Genomic DNA, 26,096 nt, shown 5'->3' with positions numbered 1-26,096 from the left:
ACTAAATTTCACAAGCACAAATGAGCTGGATGAGCCAAAATAACCTCTATCTGTCCTGTTTTCCTATACTGAGAGACCAAACCATTCTTTAATCCTCAACGACATTTGTTTAGCCAAGAAGACAACACCCCAGAGCACAGTCCCTGCAGGAGGAGCCCTAGACAGGTTTCTCTGCAGCATGGGAAGCCCAAGAACAGCTTCTCCCTGAGGCACCCATCCTGGCAAGGGAGTTCCTGGCACGGTGAGCCTTGGCAGGGGTGGTGCAGCAGCCCTTGACTTCAGGAAGTGGGACCAGAGAAGGGCAGCCCTTTGAGCACAGGAGGCATCAGGCATCCTCTGTGCACCCTCTGGCTGCCCACACAAGGGGTCTGGTGTTGCACAGAGGTTTCTGCAGTGATCCCCAAAAGGAGAGGAGGTATAAGTGCTACAGATTTTAGTACAACTTGCAATCTTTCTGTTTTCTTCATATGATTTCTTGACCAGTTTTTTTCCTCTTTTGATATGGTTTTATGGATTTCTGTTTTGATGTGGTTTTACATTTTTCATCTAGGACACCAGAATGGACTGCACTGCTGCCCTTGTGGCTACCAATGAGCAGAAGGCAAAGAAACCACAAGAGAACCCATTTTGCTGATCTAAAAGGTCCTTGGAGCTAACTAGCAGATTACTGGATGCCCTTTTGCATGGAACCTTCTCAGCAAACACTTCAAAAAATATGGTCTGTAGAGTAAAGGTTTCAAGCTCTCACTGACTTTCATTTACATGAAATCAGGTTCTTCTGTCCCTGCAGAAAGAACTTAAAACATCTTTATTTTTTCTCTCCATTTCCCTCAAGCTCTCGCAACACCATAACATCAAAATAAAAATACATTCTGAGGGCCCTTCTAAGGCCCCTCAGCCTGGACCACATTCACAAGCAGAAAGAGAGCTGGAGTTCTCTTTTTGCCTCATTGCCAGCTGGAGCTCCAGTGTCAGCAAACATCCTGAAAGCACCCAGACCATCAGCTGGGACCATGCTATTCTCTTTAAAAAAGTGACAACAGCTCTAGAACTACTTTTGAAAGACCCTTTTTAAAAAAATAAAGGTACTGGAAAACACAAAAAAAGGTTGGTATGTAAGAGCAATGTATTAAGGAAACAGAAACCAGGTTTTAATGGATCAAAAATCCCTACTGAAATGTCTTATTTTCACATTGCTTCAAATTGTATTAACATGAATCATCTAGGCTTTGTATGTGAAAACCAGAAATCCCTCCTTTTCCTTTTAAATAAAACAGTGAAGAGAAAACTAGCTTAATGTCATTTGATAGCCTGAATAGAAACTAAGCAGGAAGAATAATTAATCCTCTTTGCCAAACATAACATATAAAATCTTAATAATTCTTAAAATAGCATTTATTGCTGAAATAAAAGTGTTTTGATGCTTCTAAATGGAAGGAGAGGCAAAGAAATGACATTTTTGCATTTTATACCATACTTAACATCAGTTCATGGCTTAGCTCTGTGTTTGCTTTGAATTAAAATCTCAGTAAAAGCTCAAGCTTCACTCTTTTGGGAATGCCAGTGTAGTTCAAATGACATTATGGAGAGGACCAGAGGGGTAAGGGAAAGGGAATGGTTGCTATCTCAGGGATGATAAAGCAGGGATCTTCACAGGGAAAGCAGGAGCTTCAGGAAACAACAGCATGAGGTAATAGCAAATGTGCTAGATCTTTCTCCAGGAGGATCTGAAGGAGATTAGAAGGAGAGGGACTAAGATAATAGCATTTGAAATTAATCATGTTTATTATACAAACGGCCTTGTTTGCCAAGCCATTTAATACAAACAGTGACTGCAGCCCTGCTGTGCTGGGTGGTGACTGCTGCAGAGGGGCCCCTGGGGTGGCCTTAGGAATGCTCAATAAAGCTGCTGGCTCCAGGGCAGGACTCTCCCTGCTTTTCTCATTCAGGAGAGCATGTGGGGAAAAAGGAGCAGCCACCAGCACTGCAGCTGAGCTCCCTGTACCAGACCCTAAGGAACAGCAGCCCTCATCCTCCTGCCCTCTTCAATGTCTCTTTCTCCCACTACAATTAAAGGAGTGGCTGCAATGCTTTTATAAACATTTCAAATTATGGGTTTATCTGAACAATAAGAGCTTCATAGCAGTGAAATCCAAGTCTACACCTGACCTGCAGCACAGACAGAAGAGAGGAACACCTGGTTGACTCCATAACACAAAGTATAAAGGGATGGCTGTCACGCTCTGCCCTGAGAGGGTGTGAAATCAGCTCCCTGTTTGACCACATTTAGGTTGACATTAGTACTGCCAGGACTTGAAAAGGATAAGAGCAGCTTTAGCTGAGGTGGTGGCTTTTATCAGAGCTTTATTTCCACTGCTTACTCCTTTTAAATTTCATCATAATTGGAAGGCTGAAGCATATAAGGACAAGAGTAGCTGAAGTCACTTGTGAGAATCAAATGTGGACTCTCAAGTCACTTCAACATCTTAAAAAATGTTATCCCCTGCTTTGCAGCTCTAGTCATGTAAAGAGTAGGATATAACAAGGATAACTTCATCCCTTTAAGTCACAATCCTCTTAGGATACATCCATCTTTTTCTTGGTGCAGTCATAGCCAATTTCAAAGCTCAGGTCTTTTATCACACCCACAGTACCTGCAAGACCTAGATAAGCTCAATAAAAAATTCTGTCATACACAGTAATCAATATATTACAGGGAAGTGTATGTTGACTAAAATGTTCACTGAGAGGAGGAGAATGCTGTAACACCCCCACCTAGGCAGCCAGTAGTGGGGGTTTGGATGAGGACCCCAGGATTCTGGCTTGGCTGCCTGTTGGGGGCTTGCAGAGCATCCCAGTGGTGACTGAGCTCCCTGGCATGTGGGATTGTTCCCTGCTCAGGCTGCAGCACACACTTCCCTGCACAAAATCATCTTAACAACTCCTCTCTATTGAAATCTAAACCTCCAGATCTCAAATCAAAATACAGAAATGTTACAAAATTTATTCACATGATCTCATACTTGCAACAAATAGAATGAGAAATTTCACACATTTTATGCTTAAATACTCTTCACTACAAAGGAACTACTGTACTTCACAGTCATTCTATCATCAAAAGAAGCCACAGGAAGACAAAAATGTTCAAACATGAAATTAAAAACACAGAACAAGTTGAGCATAGAGTAACTGGGCAAGAAGCCCCTGAATTCTCGGACTTCTTGAGAGTGCACTTTAGATGAGAAGTCAGCAAGAGCTTAAACTCAAGTCTTTATGCAGACATTTATCATAATTTTCTCTGCCTAGTAGCAGGATTTGTCAGCCCATTCAGACTGCCATTATCATTGTCATCCACACCATATTCCACTGAGAGTAATTAACCAGTATCTGCCCTAAATTTTTAGCTTCTCTGTGATCTTATAGCACACTTAGCTCATTAATCTTGTCTTTAAAACCTTCCCAGACATCAGAGTAGGCCTTGGCAATTTTGCCAGGGAAGATTTCATAACCCGCTCTTTGGCTAATTACTGGCTGAACACAAATGTGAAGCCTGGCCTCATTCATTAAAAACAGGCAAGGTCTTTGCATAGGCCTCAAACTGCAGACTGTCCCTGGGCAGCAGCCCCTTGTTCTGCTGTCAGTGCCTCCCACAGTCACTGGCTGAGCCCACACACTGGGGCCACCTCTGTCCCACCAGCCACACTGCTATAAATACACATATAAATAAGGTGTATATATTGTGCAGGAGATAGAGTCTTTATTTCTTTCACAGGCTCTAGAAAGGTTGTCCAAGGACCCCATATTGAAAGCCACACTGCTGGGGCACCAGGGCACCGTTGGCTGGGGGAAGGAGCACTTTGTGCCTGGAGCAAAGGCAGGGAGAGCTCAGGAAATGAAAAGAGAGATCACCTTGCTTTTCTTGTCTGCCTTTGCCTGGAGTAGCAATCTTTCTCCAAGGACTAGACCTTGGCTGGTTATTTTAGGGGAAGGGAGGCAGCAGAGAATGAGCTGGGTTTGTTTACTTCAGACTAATTATTTTTCTTTAATTATGTTACTACTATAATAATTTTAGTAATCTGAACAAGGCAGTAATTACATAATATTAACACTTGTTAATCACTCTTCTCTTGACTACAGGTTTTATTCCAACAGGGGCATTGCTGGGAAAAAGGTAAAGTTACTCTACTGAGGCAAGTTTATGATGACATTTCTGATTACCTTTCGGTGTGACTAATGCACCTAAATGGGGTCTGCTTTGCTAGTTCATATCTCTGTGTATCAGGCAAAAAGAAGCAAAAAGCATGATAAAATTTTATGTATTTCAGTGCACTGTAAAACACATGGACAAAGAGCAAACAGTACTTGACCATTAGATATTCTGCTAAACCTCTCCTGAAAGCATTACAAATCTGTTTATTTATGGAGCAGGGATGATATCCCTAAAGGAGATCTTTAAGTTCATCATTTGTTCCTTGTAAACTAGCATTTTTTTTAGTATTAAGTGAACTAATTTTTGTTGCTTTCATGCTTTATTGATCAATAAGGCCTCTAAGCATTCACTGAAGCTGGCACACTTGCAGATTGATGTGCAGCATATAAATAAGGTGTATATATTGTGCAGGAGATATAGTCTTTATTTCTTTCACAGGCTCTAGAAAGGTTGTCCAAGGATCCCATATTGAAAGTCACTATATCAATACATGGGCAGATTTTAAAGCTAGTGAAAAATAAATTTACATGTCAAACTTAGATCCAAACTCTTATTTCAGGCTGTGATTCTATACTCATAGCTGAGTTTGAGGCATCAATTCTAACAGGACCTCTTGTTCTCACCTTGAGGTTGAGTATGCCTTGAAGGAGAACTTAATGCTCCAGTACCAGTGATGAAATGTCTGTCTATAAATACAAATGATCACAGCACATATGCTCCTTTCCCTCATCTCAGCTTCAGGACTGCAGATTTTTTGTATTCCAGGAAGCCTTAGATAGCAGCATTAATGCAAAGAAGGGATCCCCTCCTCCTATTTTTTGATGAAATAGGACCCAAAGGCAAAAGCCTTGACAAGTGATGTCCCTTCCATATTTTGTTCAGCCAGGAAAAAAGGCTGAGCATGAAGCTTGTGGAAGTTCCCACAGCATTTGGGGAGAGGTGCAACAACTCCAAACCCTACACATGAGGAGCTGCATGAAACAGAAGGCTACAGGAGCTCTGATGGGTGCACAACACAGCTAGGATGGAGCTGGCTCCTCCTCATTTCCATCAGCCATTTCAGCTCAGGAACACAGAAGCTGCTCGGTTCTGTGCACCCCATCTGGCCAGCCTCTAACATTTCTACAAATAACAAAGAGGTCAAATAGCATCAAGTTCAGTTTTGCTTTAGGTAGCTTAAGATTTAGTCCCAATAAACTTTACAAGTAGCTTACAGATTCTGAACGCAAATAAGATCTGCGTTTTGTGTACTCAGTTACAAGTGACCTGTTGATGAAGTTGATTACAAAGGTCAGCATGTATGAGTTGAACAAACACAGCTCCTTGTTTAAGGACTTCACCAACACATCCACACAACCATTCACAGCTTCATCCACAGATTAATGGAGCAACTGACTCTGTGGGACAGGGTGCCTTGGTGGTGTGTTGGTCAGGAGCTGGAGACAGTCAGAACAGGGGAGCACTTCTGGGTAAAGAACATTTGGTACAGTGTTAGATTCAGCACTACACAGGCTGTGTACATACAGGCAACTCTTCAGGGTGCACTGCCTAAGTAGAAGTAAACCAGTTCAAACATGACACCATCTCCAAAAGTTATCAGCAACAGATGGAGAAGGGGTGTGGGTCACACAGCTTTGATGGTGAAGAATGCTGAGACCAGCCTGACCCATCAAACCCAATCTTAAACCTCCTGAGGTTGTGAAGAACGATATTTCCTGGCAGACACTGGCACCAGTGAGGATGTGGCAAAGTTCCTGTCAAAGGAACCAACAAATGATAGAACTGATAACTGATCTAAAGCTGCTGAGCTGACAGAGCTAGTCCAGGGGGCCATATGACTGACAGGCAAGCAGTTCATACAATGGGATGTCTCATTTTTTAAGGACAGGGACTTTTAAACACACCCTCCTAGGAGTGCATGTGGAGATTGCTCCCAAGTGGAGACAATCCCCAAGGTTACTCCTTGAGGTTGAGGGAAAGATGCCCATGGTCCTTGATAAGGATGATTAACTTCAATTTCTAATTAATAATTATTTCATCAATATCATTGTTTAAATCTTGCTTTAAACATAGGTATAACAGCTAATACAGTGCACTGTCTATACTACAGAATAAACAATTCTGATCAGTCTTTTAGTCTTTATCACAAACAAAATAAATCATGCATTATTATACGTATATTTATGTTTCCAAACTTAATCTTGCAGAACAAGGTTGTATAAAGGCACAATTACATCTATATAATCCTCCAGACAAACTGGTGACCAACCCTGGGGTTAATATTGGATCCAACAGTATTCTGAAGTTCAGAAAGCAAGAAGGTTGCACTTTATGGCTCAACAGCAGGTCTGAAGCTTCCATTCTAACCACAACAAGAACTCTAACATATTTGATAAAGACTCATTTTCTTTTCAGTATGCCTTCCATAGGGACAATAACCAAAATATAACCTCTGCCCACTGTGTGGGAGAACAGAAATACACCATTAAGAGGAACACGTCACCCCAAGAATGCTTTCCACTCTGTTTCCCCAAGTCATCATTAGCCTTGAGAAACTGACAATGCCACAGAACAAAAAAAAAAAAACCAAAAAAAAAACCCAAAAAAAAAAACCCCAAACAAAAAAACCCCCCACACTTATTTAAAACACTGGAATTTAAATACCAAATTTAAAGGAAGAAAAATTATTTTATGGTATTAAAAAGACTGGTATTTTTTCCAGCAATGTATAAATGTCATTTAGTGTATGCAAAAGATTATTTTTATGAGAAAATCTGTTTCTAGAAACCTCTAGTCTCACCTACTAAAACCATACTGAAATTAGAATAAGAGCAATATATTTTAGTTAAAATACAGCTCTGAAAGAATATAGATTCAGTAGGATTCAGCTCCTCAGCCACGCAGAGCACAGCTGCTGATCTGGGGGCAGAGACTTTAAATCCAGTGGACACTAATGATTTTATGGTGAGAAAACCAAATTTCATCTTTTCTTTCTCAGTTCTGTGGTTATGAGAGGCCTGGTAATGACATGCAAGTTGTGAAAAAGAAGTTTTGGCTTCTGGCCCCATGGGACTTTGGGACTTGTTTCAGGCCCGGACCAATTAGATCTTCTAAATGGCTTAATCACTTTTAGTGCTGAGGGTACCTTCTTTTCTGTACCCTAACCAGCAGATCTTTGGTACCAGCCCTTTTCAGAGCATCAGTGCTGCCTTTGCTAGGTAAAATGTCTTCCAGCATCATTACCTCTATCCATAATAGAGCTCAGATCCCCCAGAGATGTTTGGGGCAGGTGGTATGTAAGGGCTGCCCTTGGTGACCTACTACGAAATCTAGATTTAAGCTTCAGAGAATTTCTTTTTAATACCACTATGGGAAGTCAGCATAGATTCAGCTGAATGTGTCCTGTAGATGATTTTGCCAGAAGGAAAGACAAAAGGCAAGCTATGTGAGGCACCAGTTCAGCACCTGATGCCAGTTTTCATTATTTTGTAGGGGATTAGGATTATTTTGTAGGATACGCAAGGCCTAGGAAAGAGATTTTTAAAGGAACTTGCACCCAGCAGCTCCAGCTGGGGCACTTGGAGCCAGCATCCACCACTGTGCTCAACCTGCATTCAGACTGAATCTCAATGCTGGGAGGTGTCCTCAGCCCTGAATTTCCAGGGGTTTGAGAGCACTCTGAATTAACATCAAGCTGGCTGTCAGTTCTTCTTCCTTCTCCCGCCTCCCTCCCGTTTTATTACAACTAATCCCATCCTGGGAATCCTAAATCATGTTACATGATTTTCCCTGTCCTATTATCAGTTTCTCTCTGTGGGAATAGCTGGCAAGTGCCAAATTTATTCTGTACAAATTGTTTTAAGGGAAGACTGATGTTTTTCAATCTTTCCTTAAATTGAACATTGTATCTTGCTGGTGAGGACTGCCTATCAGAGGCTTTTGACTTGCCATGCTCCTACCCTGTGTGGAGAATTAGATTGATGCTCTGTATTACTGAATAGATGTTGTGAACAGCTGGGAACACAGCTCACACCCACTTAGTGCATTTCTTCATTTTTTAATATCTCTTCTCTTACCCTTTAACAAACTGCAGCCCAATTACTCCAGGGGGCAGGCAAAGGGCTGACCCTCTCACTCTCTTCATCAATCACCATCAAGACTGTTGTTTGCACAAAATATGGCTCAAAAGACAGTGCGTAGCCACGAGGGGAGGAGAGCAGGACAGACACCCAGTCACACCACAGCATTTACCACCAGAAACATCGATTATAAGGCACTAAGCAAGAGTACAATTGTATTATTTATCCTGTCTACTCTAAATATTACTGGGCTGGGAAAAAATGGTCTGCTTTTTAAAATTCCTTCCCCCCCCTCATTTCCTCTGCCATTCCTCTCACACATGTGCATACACATGTCCATGCTCACATGCAGCTTTCCTCTTGAAGCTTGCCAATTGCCACAGATTCATCTTTCTAAGTACATAATTCAATCCGCTGAACATTACGCTGTGGTAATGCTGATGAGCTCTTAATTCTTCTGTATTTATTGCAGCAAATTTATAACTGACCTTAATGAATCTTCCATTATGAAAAAAACGTCAGTGCCAGATATCTTAAGAAGGTCTGGCATACAGTGGTTTTAAAAGGTCAATATGTGGTGGGGGTTTTTGTGTTTTCATTTTGGTTTGTTTTCTTTTCTGTTTTTTTTAATGAATCATTTTAAAAATAGGAACTTGTATTTTTAAAGACAGGATTATACACACACACAAATATCAGGTCCTCAGTTTACAGATTAACATTGTTACTTAGCTAATGCTCAGTAAGCACATGGGAAAATTATTTTTTAAAAAGCACTGCTAGTGTAAGTCATCAAGAGGCATGTAGTCACTATTGCTTGCTCATGAGGAGCTAATCCCTCATGAGAGCATGATCCAGATGCAGAAGATAAATTGAGAGGATGGGATAAGCCTAGGCTGAAGAGTAGCAGGACTTGTGTCCATCAAAGGACAGCCAGAGCCATCTCGCTTTGGTTGCTGGCCACTGCCAATAAAACTGTTTGGTCAAGAAGCTCATTTACATGGTGCAGGACAACTTTATTTTAAAATAAAGTTTTTGCTGAGCTAGTGCATTTGCTACAAGTGAAGTGATTTACCCTCTAAGATGCACAGTGGTAATAGTGCCTGCATAATATCCTGTGGTGGTTGAAAACTCTCAGAAGGCTGGAGAAAGGAAGATATCATCGCTCTCATTTAATGGGTAGAAAAGGAAAGAGTAAAAATTGTTCCTAGGGTGAAATGGCAGGTGAGTGGCTGAGGAAAGAAAAGCCAATGATCTGGTTAACCAGGTTTTGCTGCTTTTGCTGCACACATGCAGTGTAAATGTAAAGAGAAAGCTTTGCTTTTGGAACAGAGTTATGTGCTCTCTGGAAAGGTAAAACCACACAAGAGAAGCGCTTGAGAGCAGACACAAGTAGCAAAATCTTACAATGATACATGAAACTCCCCACACTGCCAATGTACATATTTTTGTAAAGCACAGGGAAACACTGTCAGAACAGAGAACTAGAGCACCATTTCTTGACCTGGACTTGACTCAAAGTGGATTCAGGTCACCAAAAACAGAGTCCCAACAGTCTTGTCTATAGCTGACCCACAAGAGCAATCACCAAAATTACAGATGCCTGTTAACCTTAACAAACCCAAATGTGGCCTTCTCTCTTCTTGTCCCAGAGCTGTCTAAAACCAAAACGCTTCTTCCAACAAATCAGCCTGTGGCCTGAGTGAATTATGAGAGGGAGAAATCAACACTGTCATCTGCTCATGGAACAATAATTATCCCTTGTATGCTACTCCAGAAGCAGTGCCATTATCAAAGCATCATGCCTGTAAAATAACACTTCTGGGAATGGTGCCAGACTGAGGGCTCACAGCTTTTGCTCAGCTTGTGAAAAACAAATCAGCCTAGGTGTTTGTCCTGCTCCTGGCTTTCCTAGCAGGAACCAGGTCCTCAGCTCATCTATACCAAGCAGAACTATGGCAAGAACCAGCCTGGAGCAGTCCTTGTGGTCAGTTCAGGCACTAGGCACCCAATGCCACCAAGAGGCAGGGGTTTCTCAGGGACACTAAAACAAGCAGTTGCTGACAACATATTATGGCACAGCAAACTTCTGTCTCCAAACCAGGGCACAGAAAGGCACTGTTGGACTGGGAACATCCAAAAAAACACCTGGCGACAAACCCACACAGTGTTAGAAGGTCTCTAAAGACTAGCACAAGAACACAAAATTACAGTAACTACAGAAAGCACTGTATCATCAACATCTCTCTAGGAAAGGAGTCGTCCTGGGCATTCACCATTTCATTTCCCACATTGCTGCTTCTCTCAAGGCTGGCATCTAATGAGGTGCTGAGCTGACTGAGCACAAGAGAGCTCGGGGACAGGAAGCGGCTCAGAGGCTCTACCACTACAGCAAAGTGAAAGAAAAGGAATTTTTAAATAATTATCTGGCACAAAAGTAATTGTGCACTTTTCTGGTCTCTGCTTCTTACCTGTGACAGATAAAACACTAGGAAGAGGTAATACAGATCCAGGAGAACTTGTAATTTGGATTACATGGGGGATAATCAGATTGCCACTGGTTTTGAGCTTGTTGAGCTCATTTCTGACATACTGTAATTCTGAAACTAAGTTGTTGTATCAGCCAGTAAGTGACAAGTTCAGTGCTAATCTATAAAAATTACAGCCTCCTTACTGCTCAGCTCATTAAACTGACTCTGTCTCCTGGCCACTCATTCATCTTCATAATCATCCCCTATTCAGCTACTAACCTCCTCTGTGTGTGCAGTTTACAGTACATCAGGAAGATAAAGTGGACTGATATTTGCTTCTAAAGAGCAGTGGCTTTTAATTTTTACACACACTTTAAGTAGAAAGATAAATAAGATAATTTAATATCACATTTTCAGCTCAAACATTAGAAAAATGAGAACATATTCAGATTTTATAGCAACGTTAACTTTCTAAATATACTTATGTTTACATAGCACATCAGAAATATCAGTGTCTGAAACAACACACATCTCTTGCATTGTCCTGCCAGAGAAACAAGGGGAGAGTCATGAGTAAAACAAGGTGAAATTAAGAGTTTGGGTTACTACTTGAGGAACACCATGCCTGGCACAAGAAAACCCATAGAATGCTGCACAAAGTGTGCCAGCCACTGGCCAGGATGAACTTCTAAGGAATGCTGCAGGCCCTGTGCACCTGAACTAAAAAATGGGACTTCTCCACAAGTGTTTTTTCACCCCTGGCTGGAAGGGACAGTGGACCATGCATGACATACATGGACTATAGAATAAAGAGTTGTGGAGGGAAAGGAGCAGCCACTGCTGGGGCAGGAGGTGGCAGGGAGGGCTCTCTCAGCCTGGCTGGCTGCATGATTCCTGATTGGTTTGAGCCCTGTACATTGTAACTCCTGGTGTTGGAATAATTTACAGATTCTATGGGTAGAAGAGATGATATGGAGATGTGGGCTGACTGATGTTTAACAGAGACTAGGGTTTCTATAGTCTGGTACAAGAACATACAGAAGACAATGTACACAAGTTTTGGTGGTTTCACCACTGCTCATGTGTTTGATACCAGGTTATGTACAAATTATTAAATACTGATTCTGATTTCACATTTAGCCTTCATCACTGCCCCATCACTCTGCAGCAGCTCCAAACCTGGAGAAGAGGTGTCTACAACTGATCCTTTTCTTCAGCATGAGCTCAAAGGAAGGGGCACTCCTTCCTCATCTCATCACTAATTTGCCAAGAAGAAACTGAGTATTAAATTTATGCTGTAAGCAACAACCTTTGATTGAATTCATAATAGAGCAGAAAATAACAGAAATAGAACTTTTTCAATGCATTTCAGCCAGATTGGACACGAAAGATCTTGCTGTCTGTGCACTTCAATTTTAGAGAAACTCAAGGTACAGCCTCTATAAAGTGGGCCTTACCAATAAGAAGCCATGGCACTTTTAGTCTCATCACAACAAAATGGTAAGTTTTGCTTTCAGTAATTCAGCTTATTTGCAGAAATTAGACATATCAATTAGCTAAGAAAGGTCACAAGAATGGTTATGCTTTCTCTTCTGTCATATTTAAAGTCAAAATACATGAAGCAAATAAGGCTTGCAGGCAACACATACAAGCATACACAAAAGGAGATACAAAGTAAGAATATTGGCATACACACCACAGCAGACCCAGCTGCAGGATATGGCCCTCATGGAACAGAAAGGGAACATCCCAAGAAACAGCAGTTCAGCAGGAGCTTCAAATGTGTTCCCTAATTCCAGTTTCCCTAATGGTTGCCACAGTGAACATTTTTCTCATAGGGAATAAAACCCTCTCAGCTTCACTGATGCATGTTAAGGACCAGACTTCACAGGGAATACAAAAAGTGGTGGTTCAGCCACTGGAGAGCCACACAGGGCAGATGCTGAGAAACATGCAGGTGTAGAAAGCAGCCACCAGGGTGCTGTTGTGGCTACAGAGGAGAGAATACACAGATCCAGGCTGATTCCTGTCTTGCCTGACTGATATCCTTGGCTTGAACTTCAGCACAAGTGTTACTGAGATCAGAGCACATTTGGAAACAATAGCAAAGGGAAAAAAATGAATTGTAGTAGGGATGCCAGAAAAAGATATTACCTTTAGGCAATTGTGACTTACTTGATTCAAAAAACATATTACAAGTTAGTACTGTATTTTAGAAGTCTAAGCAAATATCAGGAATATAAATTACTTTTAAAAAAATTTACTGCTTTTAAACTTAAAAGTTCCTAATTCATAGAGCAAATGAGGGGTGGATGAGAAATATGAAAAGTTATCTTACATAATTGCAATATTTAAAAGCTTTTTCCTTTTCATAAGGGACAAAACAACAGCTTTGGAAAAAATTGTCCTGAGAGGTGTGCATAGGAAAGGGGAAGAAGGAGCAGAAGCAGCACCAGTAACATCTCCCAAAACAGCCTCTGCCCAGGGCTCAGAGCAGCCCCCTGCTCTGTCTACAGCCCACCACCTCTCAGCTCCTGCAGTGCTGAGATCATGAGCTGGCTGAACTGCTCTGCACTACAGCATCATTTATTAGCATTATTATTAGCATTTGATATGGAACATGATGGATAATCAGAAGAACAGTCATGGGAAAATGTGGGGTTTGGGTCCGTTTCTCAAGCTTCTGCCTCAGCAGGTATAAAGCTCCTCTATGGGAATGCCCTCACTGCATTCCCCATCTCTCCTGAAAGTCCCTGGTCTCTGAGGAGCAGTACTGCACCCCCACTGCTTCCTCCTGCCCACCTTGCCTCCCATCTCCCTGACAGGAGCAGTGATGAGGACGGCACTCTGAGGTTTAATTAATCAAGTCACTTTCTCTGTTCTGCTGCTATTCAAAGCTTTTGGCCATCAAGTTTGATCTTGTCAGAAAACCAATAGTTAATTACTTGCTCCAGGTACACTGAACCTATTCAATTCACTTTTCCTTCTTTGATTAAGTGAGTCTGTGGATTTCAAATAAACATTAGGCAGAAAAAGCTTCTTTGAAATGCATCCCAGTCCTGCTTTACATCCTGTGCATTGCCAGCCATGGAGCCATTTTCCCCACAGAGCCATTGTCCTGGCATGCTGTGTGATGAGAACCCTTAAAGGCAATGGGGCTTGTCCTGCTCTGAGCTCAGAGCCTGCACACGCTGAGAGTGATCCATGTTACATCCTGTAAAGTGCCTTAACTGGCCTGGCCATACTCTGAAATACATGAGAGGTTAAGCAAGTGTTTGAAAAGCTCAGGAATTGACACACTTATTGCCAGCCCAGCCTGACAGCTGGCACTGATGGGAAATGATCTCCAGCCCATGCATTTAAAACATTTCTGTTAAGCTGGGCCACAGTCCCAGCACCTCCAGATCCCCATGCAGTCACCTAAGGGTGATAGGGAAAAGGAGCACATGAAGCACAGAGTGCTCCTTTAATGCATGCTGCTATAATATGAAAATGCAAACAGCCTGAAAACCAAATAAGAATTGCAGTCTCAAGGGAGATACAGCAGAGTCAATGCAGCTCCACAGACCTCACTCTACATTTGTGAGGTCACTCTGAAAAGCGAGTAGTAGGGCTGCTCCTCAAGTGGTTACTCAAGGGGCTGAGGAAGCACTTGCTTCTCCAATCTGTATCAGTCTCTACTCCTCTTGAAGGAAAATACCATTCTGAAATAGTTCCTGTATTTCACAGTTGTGCTCTTGTTTATTGACTATAAAATCTTTTACGTGACAATTATATTACTGTATTTCTGGTTTACATTTAGTCCTGAATTTACAGGCAGACTCAGCATTAAAAATAAATAGGCATTAAATCCGCATACTGGTTGTTTAAACTACACAAAATCAAAGAAAACTTGAAAAGATACTACATTAGAGTTCTAAAAACCAGAAGATGATAAATATTTTTTTCAGAGGCAATAATTTTTAATTTAAAATTAAGTACTTTCATATCATTAGCAAGTATTATTATAGTCAATTGGAACTTTAAAATCACTAAGAAGTGATAAGTGAAAGGTGTTGCAGCTAGTTTTAAGGTTATGCAGACAGTCTAAGCATCAAAGCAGTATATTTTTTTAAGCAAGGAAACATTTACAGAATGCTGTTTTTATTGTTGAAATGTTATTGATATGTTTTGGTATTTTAGATTTACCAAACCTGTTTCCTTTTATAATACAGAGATCCCCCTCTAAAATCCTGTCATGCACTAAAAAACTTGTGGTGCAAGGGGAGCCCTATGCCACAGTACCTCTGACCACAAAGGTTAGGTTACAGGGGTTACAGGGTCTGGCCAGGTTACCCAGAGCTGCTACAAGGTTTGCAACAGCCAAGCCCCTTTTTCTGCCTCAGTCATTGTCAGCTGCCTGCTGCAAACCAGCCCTTCCCTGTTCTGCCTTGGGAGACACACTGGGGAGGAAAGAAGAAAGGGGTAAAGAGTCTCTCTTCATCTGGCCTATTTTCAAACACAGCTACATTACTTTCATGCTAGAATTATTCAAGTCAGAGAAGACTTTGAATCTCTCTCATACAAAGTTAGGACTCTCAACTCCCAGGAAGCAGCAGATCCCTGTGTGCTAACATACAATGACACAACTCCAATAAAAAATCCAACTTATTTTGAAGAAGAATCCCATGCTATGGGGATGCTTTTTATAGCCTCTACCTTCTGAAAGGAAGCTTATCTTGCTAGACATTTCAAGCCCCATCACTGGTGGAACTGCAGCCCCCCTACAACCTGGATGCCACTGACCAGCTGCAGGAGGAGTTGGGTTTGCTGCCAGGGCTCTGCCACCACCAGCTGATAAGAGCCTGGTAGGAATTGTTCAATCTCTGCCCCTCAAGACATAGAAAAGACACTGCTCCTGTCACAAGCTGGTCTTAGAGCAATGTGAACAGCTTTGGCAAACACTTTTTTGGGAGGAAAAACTGCAGCTTCACCTGGGCTAAATGGACCAGAAGCACCTTCCAATAAGGAGTGATGTTGTGCCTTTGCAGGAGAGGCCACAAGCACCAGGATACCCTGCTCCTACCCACCAGTTTTGGTTCAGGATTTAAACTGGCACAAGCAAGTCCTCTAACCATCAAGTTATGGGGTTGTTTTCTGTCCCTCTACATACTTAACTGTCCCTACAGCACAGAAGCAAATCAACAGGAAGCACAGCCTGCTGTGCCAAAGCTCTGTTACTCACTGACCCAAAAACCAGGCTTTATCTTTGCAAGATACCCACGACACCATTAGGAACAAACACTCCCCTTCCATCCCTGTCCATGTTTTGGTGAGACAGTTTGCACTAAGAAGCATTTGCTGCCATGTACATTTCCAAAACCATAGAAATTTCCATACAAAAATAGTTAATGAGAAGTGAGTGAATTTATACAAAACTGCCTGTCAGAGGCCCTTTGAGTTGAGAGGGGCTTAAGGATGTTTTGCATATCCTGAACAAAGTAAGAACAAGGCTGTCAGAAAACAATTCTATGGTGATACTGTGGTATAAATCCATTCAGTTCTGGAAGATGTGCAGCCCTTCAAATGGTGTTTGACTGTTCCATTTTTATGGTTTTATCTCTGATTTAAGTGAAAAACGGAGAAAAACCTTACAGAGCACAGTCAGACAAAACTCTAACAAGCCTGGCATTCCAGGGCATGGGACTTTTTCCAGACACCTGGCCCTTAGAACACACTGAAGGGGCTGCTGTAGTTCCTATTGTTGATTTCTATCAAAGTGAAAAACAAACAAACAAAAAATCCCCCATACATTTACATGATACCCTTTTTCTTTTTTTGAATCACTAAAATTTATTCAGAGGTATACTTAATGCACCTAAACCCTTCTTTCAGCTTGGAGCAAGGGCTGGAAGAAGCTCATATCTGTTCCAAACACACTGTAAAAACATTTCCACTCCCCAAGATGTGCAGGTTTCTAAAACAAAGATGAATGGTACAAATTTCATTTTGTTTTAAAACCACAAAGTAATTTAGCTCTTAAGGAAGGTTTTCTTTCTGATTTCTCCCTCCAGCCCCTGCAGTCAAAGGACTCTGTTCAGCAGCAGTCTGCATTTCAGAGAAACTGAGAGAACAGTCTGAGGAACACCTTCCTCTCTCAGGCAGCAGCAGTGGCAAAACCACAAGGTTTCTACATTGAAGGGCCCAAATCAGAAGTCTGAGCTAATAAAGAGCAAGGAGAAAGGTAAAGAGGCTTCAGAGTTAGAAGATTAAAAAGAAAAAAAAACAAACAAACAAAACAAACAAAAAAAACCTAAAGAACTTTTCATCACATCTGGACGCCAATAAGGGCTCCTGGCAGCAAACACAAGTTACATCCCTGCCCAGGCCCAATCTCAGCCATCCCTATTACACATCACAAACTGGATTCCCAAATTCCTCTGTGGCTCATTACTTCCCATGAAAGCTCCTCTCTGGGGATATCCAGCAGTCAGCCATTTAAACTCAGCCTTTCCTTTCCTGTCTGGAGCTGGAAAACTGTCTCTTGAATCCAAAGTACCAGCACATCCCTCCTCTGAACTGTTGAAGCCAAAATTCCTTTGGCTCTGGAGGCTGCTGCAGACTCGAAGTTCTCACCCAACAGCAGCATCTCCCCAGAGTTTGGTTTGGTTTGGGTTTCACTGTTAGAGACTGCTGTGACTACAGCAATGTCTCAGGTACCTCACAGGATTCCTGCTCCTGGAGTAATGAGTCTGATAAATGACAGATCTGAACAACACTAAATCTGGGCTCATTTTATAGCCAATATAAATGTTTACTTCTGAACAAAAGGATCACTAAGAGAAGATAGAACGGATTTTTAAATGAAATACATTTCAATTTGGCATGTATGCTCTAGTGACTTGAATAAAGATCTGAAACTAAACCCACCTGTTTCTTTATGACTAAGCAACACAAACAGAAGCAGCCAATGAACCATAATATTCAATATTTTTCTAAGCTCACTTAACTTACTTTTCAGATGTTAAGCATGTTTTCCTGGTATGTGAAAGTTGCTTCCACAATTTGCTTGAGTTAACCTATGTCTACATTACACCACTTCTAGGTGCTCAAACACAAACATTATTTGCCCACACTACAACATTCCAAGGTTTTTTGAATTAATCTTCTTTGTGTACCTTTTCTTTGATGGAGGAAATGTATATTGTAAGGATAAAACTTTCAGTTCTTACACAACATGAGACTTTCCTGCGGTAGCCTGAGATGATTTAACAGGAGGAATAAATATCCTTTCTCGTGACATTTACTTTAGTCCAAGATATAGATGAAATTGAGAAGGGCTTAAAGCTAAGTACTTTGATTTAATGAAGTAATAAGGGCATCAAGTGAGAGGTTCATGTCCTTGATTCTTATACCTACTAATTCTGAAATCTGTACCACTGGCTTTATTCCAGAAAGAGCAGGTAAACATTTGGTCTAGCCACTATAAAGAACTATGGATTTAGACACCTTGATGTATGAGCACCCATTGTTATCCACAGCAGAATTTATTCAGAAACAAAAGACACAAAGCAACAATTTAGACCAAGAGCAGACCACCACCATTGAATTCTTTTTCAAAGTCCTTTGATAATCACACATCTTTGTCAAGGTCAAGTCTATGCATATGAGATCAACCACTACAAGAAATCTGTGAATACTTCTGTAAACAGCATTATTATTTTTAATGAAGCAGATACCTTTACATTTCTATTTTTCTTAAAAAGTTTAGATTATATTTACCCTATTAGAAGTTAGGACATCTACTTGATGAGACTGACTAGTTAATTAGGAGCTGCTCTAAAAACACAGTAATGCTTACACTCATATATTGTCAGAGATGGTACTGTAACCATTCTCTTTCCATTCCAGCTCCTTCTGTGCAAGTGAAGGATTTCTGCATAAAGAGATCATACACACATTTCAAAGAATTCACTCTGCTTGAGAATTTTTGTCTCAAGTCTTTTTTCCATGTTAAAGGGAATACTGAATCATATAGGAGTTGATATATGAGTGATAAATAGGGAGCAGAAAAATCATAATGAGCATCTTTGTATTTTCAGAAAGAAAATGCAAAAATTGTCAACTTGCATTTGGTGCAATTTTTCAAGTGCTAATAAAAGCTGTGGCATCCTAATTTTTTTTTTCCACAGTAGGCCAATCTGCCATTGAATTGCAGTCTTAATGAGGGCCTCTTGAATTTTACTGTATACTAATGAAATACAAAAACTGCAAGAGCAAAGCAGATCTTAAATACCAATGTACATTGATGTGTATTTTATGTGCAGGTGTATCTTACATTCATTTATTCAACTATCCACTGCTACAATGGGAGGAAGATTATTCTTTACTTCTACCCACTGTAGGATTTTGCAATCAAAATTAATAGCAAGGACAGTTTTATCACAGCTCCTGCACCCACAGATGCTGTACATAATCTTGCGACCAATTTTTAATTATTTTTTTTAATCACAGACGATAGTGACAGATGGCACTTGGGGAAATTCAGCATTATGGGTGGGGGTAGCTATGAATAATGACAAAGATAGATGTAAAGCAACATGCACATCAATATTTTGCCAGATTTGTTTCTATCAAGTGATAAGAAAACAATGTTTTGACTATAACCTCCAGCAACAGCTAAGACAATGTTTGTTTTCCTTATTTCACTGGAAGGAAATTTCTACTACTGTCCATTACTAAAACATGCTGGTGTGTGAAAAAAGGTAACAGCTCCACTGCCATTTAGTGCAGTGACAGCCAAGAGAGGGTGTAACAGCACAGGGGGTCAGACACCCACTGAACACAAGGGGGGAAAATACTTCCCACCACAATGACATCCCCTAAAGTTTTATCTTCCTGCTTTTCAGTGTCAACCCAATATGAGAAGCACAAGCCTGCAGGTAGGAGAATTCTCTTGTCAGCACTAATCAGTCCAACTGTAGTCTCTTGCAACGTGTCACACACACCACTCACCATTTTCCACTATTCACCTGCTGGGCAATTACCACTGCTTATAAATTCAAAGTACAAAAATGCATGGGCCAAAACCCATCATTAAAATATTTCCTGAAATGACAGCAGGTGCATTTCTGCCTCAGCTACAGAACACAGGGATTTAAATGCAACTTCCAAATATAACTTTAAAAAAACCCCTACATTTTGCATGAAGTCTGTAGTCAAGGAGCCCCTGCCTCAATCACCTCTTGGGCACAGGGCCCTCCACACACCCACCTTTCCCAAGACTTGCACAGCAATGAACATTTTGTGTGAATGTCAGTGATGCTGCTTTCTCTGCTTTTACTCTGCAGGAGGTGCACAGGGCTGGTTCCCAAGGCCAGGGCTGCAGGGCTGGTGCTGCTGAGGTACCAGCCTGACCTGCACCAAGCAGAACACAGCTCTACCCAGCCAGGCATGGCATGCTCTGCATTTCTGCTGGCTTTATACTTTTCTGCTGGTTTTATGCTAAATCTTTTGAAAAGCCTGAGTAACTCAGATTAATGGTGTCTGATCTAGTATAAGGTCTGCTGGGATAAAGTGGCCACTAAAAATATTAAGGTAATATTGTTCCCACTGGCTTTTAAAGTATCAGATATAAAAGTGCAGATGAGCAGACTTCAGGGCTTCCTCCTGTCTGGGAAAGGTAATTAGATTCCCTTCCTATAGGATGACATGCTTTACACTCCAGCCACACCTGCCTCTGCACTCCTGCCATTTCCCAAGGGGGCTTTTTGATGTTATAAGCCCTCATTTAAATTGGATCGTTGGAGATCAATGCTGTATCAGTTCTTTACCCTGGAAACACAGTCAGGCCATAGAGTGCATGTAAGGCTGCTCTTGCCAGCTGTGAATACAAGCGGAGTTGCCAATATATAATTTTTATGTTCTCAGTGCAAAGAAGCAAGAGTTAAATTCTCTTCCCTGATCATCACACAGGTTCCCTTGAAGTCTATTCAACAGTATCTGCTTGTATTAAACTCCAGTTGATGTCAATAGGGGTGCTGTAGTCACAGGGAGAGCAGGATAACTTTGAAGGAATGTGTTATGTGTTCAAAGGAAAAAAATTAACCCTTGTCTTCTTAATATTACCCTTGCTTCTGCTTTACCAGAGTTGCTCTATCATTTCATTGGTTTGAATACATTTTTTTTCTTTTTAATATACTGACGTTCTCCAGGGAAATTAAAAAGGTGATCAGAAAAACAATATATACTATTATGTTTATTCCTTTTTTTCTACTTTACCTGACTAGTGGTATTGTTACAGAACTCTGTTCTGCTCTAACCCACTAAGTAGTTGAGCACAAATACAGCTCTAAATGCTGTTCTGCATACATGTCAGGCCATTATCCAGAAACCTGAACTCAGTGATCACAGTAGCTTTCAGTTTCAGACTGTGCTGTGACTGGTGGTAGCAGAAAGGAAGCTGGTAAGCAGCATATTTCTTTAAAAAATTAAAATGAACTAGCAAGCCTCAGATGTAGAGGGAAAAGAGTACAAAGATTAAAAGTCACTAATCAATCTATGAAGAGTTTGAATTAATTAGAAACTAATCCTATACAGGTTGAAAAAACAAAAGAGGAAAAAGATAAAAACTACGAATGAAATGAACAATAAAAAACACAATCAAGTCCTTTTTCATAAAAGCTAGCCACCCTAATTAATTTCCTGTACAAATTTATTGCAAGACTAATTTAAATTACATAACAGCCTAATCTTCCAGAGGAATTCCCTGTCTCACACTTCCTTTTTCTTGCTCCAGCTGATCTTTTCATACATGAAATAAGACTCCTCTAGTGGAAAGTCAGAAGAGGAAAAAAATGTCTGTTTTACAGGGATGCAATCAATAAGAACTGTCCTATTTGGAGCAAGTGAGAAGTATTTCAAAAGAAATCCCTTCTTGACTAGAAAATGTCAATGGTAAGACCCCAAAAGAGCAGGTTTTTATACTTGAGAAGAAAGGAATTTGAAGGAAGCCAACTTGGAGGATGCTGATTACAAGACACTAACTCTTTGACATTTTTGTTGCTGCAATGCATCAGTAAGTTTAGGCAGAAACACGCAGCACAACTTGCAGCTTGGTGCAAGCATGGAAACGCACACGCTGTGCAGCAGAGGAGCAGAGCCCCAGGGGCAGCACTGCAGGCAGGAGCAGGGTGCCCCAGGCCACGCTGGCAATGTCCCCTGCCAGCACCAGCCCTGCAGCACAGGCACACAGCCAGGGCAGCCTCCCACAGCTCTCTGGTGTCCTCTCCATTAAAAGCAGAATTTCCACCAAAATGTGACCGTTTTAACAACTGCCTGCTGTCCAGTGAGGAGTGAATGATCCCCTCCCTCTGCCAGAATGTCACCTGCCAGGCACTGGGGCAGCTCCTGCTGAGCTGCTCCTCAGCTCAGGACTAGCAACCTGCACCTCCAAATGACCTGCTCTGTTACACCAGCCAAGGTTCAGCTCATTTCAACTCAGTCTTTGTGCCAAAGGCAGTTTTCTCTCTCAGCCCAGTTTGTGTAATCATCAGTATGTGGAAGTTGCCCGACAATTTTTCCTAATTAGAAATATTCCTATTGTCTACTCCACAAATAGATGGCAATATAAATTTAGGGCTTTTTCCCCAGGCCACAAAGCAAACTTGTATTTCCTTTAGCTTTTCAGTATCAAGGGGGGCAGCCAGCAGCAATGCCAAAGTCTTTACCAGACACAGAACACTGAATATATTTTAATATTATTAGTATTATTTGAATAAAGCTTTTTTGCATACCAATAACCATCAGTGCATTGAAACCTTAGCTGAATTAAATCCCCTCAGTTGAGAGTGGGTCTGATTTGAACAAAGACCTCCAAAGAGAGCAAAACAGGTAATATGACAAGTTCATACCTTCTCAGAACGAGGATAGGGATGGAATATATGAAGGAGAATTTGCTAGAACTTCCAGGGTCAGTGAAGAGGAGCCACAAATCACCTGTTTCAGATTTTGCTTTCTGCTCTGTGTGAGATGTGATACGAGATTTCCAGCAGTGCATCACCAGTTCAGAGTTTTTTAGGGGACCTGAGTCAATTTCAGTTGGTCACACCTAAAATGGTTTTCTCAGTAACTTCTCAGAAATGTTCAATAATGAAGCTGGTGTTGACATTCAAGAAACACTTGAAATGCTCTCCATTTCTATTGATCTGATGGGTAATGTTACAGAACTATCACCAAATTAAGTCACAGCAGAGATCCAAACAATAAGATTAGTGAATTAATAGTGATATTGAATTAAGTCAGCATTAAACTGCAAAGCAAATATAACAGATTGTTAAGTCACAAGTCTAAAGCAACAAGCAATCTTTGTCTAACAAAAGCCAGAGACTGGAGAAAATAGCTTTTGAAGAAAACCAATAAACACCAAATTACCCTGAAAGAATAATGAAAAAGCATAAATAAGATTTCTCCTGGAAGAGTGAAATGCTTAACCAGGTAAGACCAGAAATGTCCATTTTGGTTCTAAACATCAGCTTGGTCCATCTGCATGAAACAAGTCCAGAGTAGTTCAGGAAGCAAACTGCATTTTTTAATGCTTATTGAATCTTCTCTGGGTCTCAGTGTTGTTATAGACACTCAGATTTCTTTCCCCATGTCACCCTCTGCACAACACAAAGCTGTTAATAAGCTGTTATGCATCAGACTGTTACTACACCCAGAACTCGGGAGAGGCAGGACTGAGACAAGATGATTTCCTCAGTTCTTTTCAGCAGAGTTTCTTAACAGCCTTACCAGTAACAATACCCTTATTCATACAACCATGCTCTCAGAGTACTGGGAATGAATTTCAGTAGCTAGTGACAGTCTGAGGCATCTCTTATTGAAGAACTCCAACAGGGAAACAGCTGCATAGCTCAAGTGTGTAAACCACTATAGTTTTGGTTTTTTATAAAATCTCAAGTGCTTGTTTGCATGGATTCTGTCATACAAACAGTGCAGTTGATTGCTGGGATACACCAAGTTTTTAGTCAGTATCTCTAAGAGTATGTTCAGAATGACCTAAAAAAAGTCAAGCCAATTTGAATCGTTTGGTTTTTTGTTTTTTTTGTGTGTGCAGAAGCTTTTTCAATTATTTGGTTTTGCTTGGGCTTGTGGGGTTTTTTTGTGATTTTGTGTTCTTGGGGGTTTTTTTTTTGTTTTTTTGAGAAGGGTTTTTGAATTTTTATTAAATCATTTTTCCCTTTTCTAACTGAAGAGTGCCCAGCACATAGCTATACATTCCCTCAACACTCAAAGGCTTGCTGCTCCAGTAGGCAATTAACACTTAGGATGAGACAGACAGATGTGGTTACCAGTTATCATACTGGCAAAGAATATGACCTGCAGCATAATTAGATCACAGGAGTGGCTATTAACCATTGCTTTTCCCACATCTAGTGCAATTGCATTTTAATTCATGTGCAGTATTACAGTTTACATTTTCCTCAAGTGTTGGGTTATGCATGATCAGGCCCCTAGTCATGTTCTGATATACTGCAGAAAAAAAATCAAGAGCTGGAGAAATTCACCATTGAGGAATAAATCACTCAAACTTGTAGCTTTTCTCTCCTGATTCCTCCTATTCCAGGATAGGAGAGTTTCCCCCACAGAAAGACAAAAAGCCCCCAAGGACAGTCCTGTCCTGAATTACCCTCCAAATTCATTGACTGGAGAGAGACTTCAGTCTGAATGTTGGTCACATGAAATTGATCTCCTGTTCATCACATAAATGCAGTCACTTCCACATTCAGATCTCACATTGAAATCATTAATCACACAGGTTTAAGACAAGATAATATATCACAAGTTCTCTGGCCCACATAAGGCAGCTGCTATGTTTGCACCTGACAACTCACTGGTCTGAAATTGAGTGTCATTTATGAAAAAGTAGAAGACAATGAATTTTTTGGTAATGGTTGCATTTTAAAAAGTTAATAGAATTTAAATCTAACTAAAATAACTTTTCTTTATAAAAAAACCTTTGAATAATTTTATCTGACAGTTTAAGTACTGTAAAGGGGGTCTTAGCCATGTTTCAACCAAAATTGTTTTACAAGTGTGTGTAAATAATCCACCCCTTCAGGTTACCAAAAAAGAATTGCTTCAGATAAACAAAATATGTAGTAGTTTAATAAAACACTATTTTGAATTACACTCCTAATGGCAGGTAGACATATCTAAGGATGTCATAGGCATTGATGTGGTTTTTTATACATTAACCTGTACATACCTATTTACTCTCATAAAGCTCAAATGCTAATTATTTAAGCTGTCACTAAGTAAACGCTGTGTTGCTCTTACCCTTCCACAGAAATCCATTCCCACACTGCACAGGATGAGATGACACTGCTGGTAAACAGAAAAGGATTTTGTTTGCAATGGACAATTTCAATTTACTGCTGCCTGTACATAGCTCTCTCTCAAAAATCTTGGTGAGGGTTTTAGCCAATAGCTTTTTTTCTGCCAGAGACTGAAAACTGAGTTGTTTAATTTTACTCACACTGAGCAATTAGCTATGAAGGTGTCAAGGAGTAAAGAAAAAAAAACCCCAAAAAACCCAACCAAATCAACCAGAAAGAAGAGGCAGAAAAGGAGATTTTGGTAATTTTGAGAGCAAAGTTGCTCCACACTTCACCAGTAAACTGAATTGTCACATACCTCCTCTGGCCATCTGGACAAAAAGAGAAATTTAAGCTTTTAGTTTATTGAAAATTGCTCAAAGTAAATCCATTTCTGTTGTAAATTGATACAAAAGACACTTGCTAAAGTGGGTGAAAATATATTAAGAAGTTTTCACCAGTATTTATGGTAACTAGCTTGAAAGTGTTCAGGCCCCCTTAAGAAATTGAGAAGCAATTTGAAGACAATAAAACTTCTAAAGCAAGATCATTCTTAAGAGGTTTGTTTAAATTTATTACAGTTGGTGATTTCACCTTGCACAAAATTCATTATTTTAAAGCAAGAAATAAGATAAAAGCATTAGCTACTTCCTACATAGCATGGTCAGATATGCCAAAAGAAAATATTAAATTGTGCTCATTGTAAAATAACTTTTCCATCTCTATCAAAAAGACCTCAGGAAAAGTGTTTGTATTCTGCTTCACCCTGCATGCATTAGTGAAGATTATTTCTTGTGAAGTTCTACAAAAGAGAAGAGATAAATTTAGCCCAAGGAACCAATTTTTCCATCTCTAGTGAAAACATCATGTATAGATAAATAGCAAAATTTTAACTATTTCCAACATCCCTACTTCTACATCTATAATATTATACCATCTGAAGGGAGAACCAAACCAGCACCAGACATGTGAGCTTCACTGG

The sequence above is a fragment of the Agelaius tricolor genome, unplaced genomic scaffold (assembly GCF_023055355.1).
Source record: "Agelaius tricolor isolate 1412-34295 unplaced genomic scaffold, bAgeTri1.0.p SCAF_10, whole genome shotgun sequence".
Lineage (NCBI taxonomy): Eukaryota > Metazoa > Chordata > Aves > Passeriformes > Icteridae > Agelaius > Agelaius tricolor.
The sequence above is the reverse complement of the archived record's forward strand: the minus strand, read 5'-3'. Positions refer to the sequence as shown.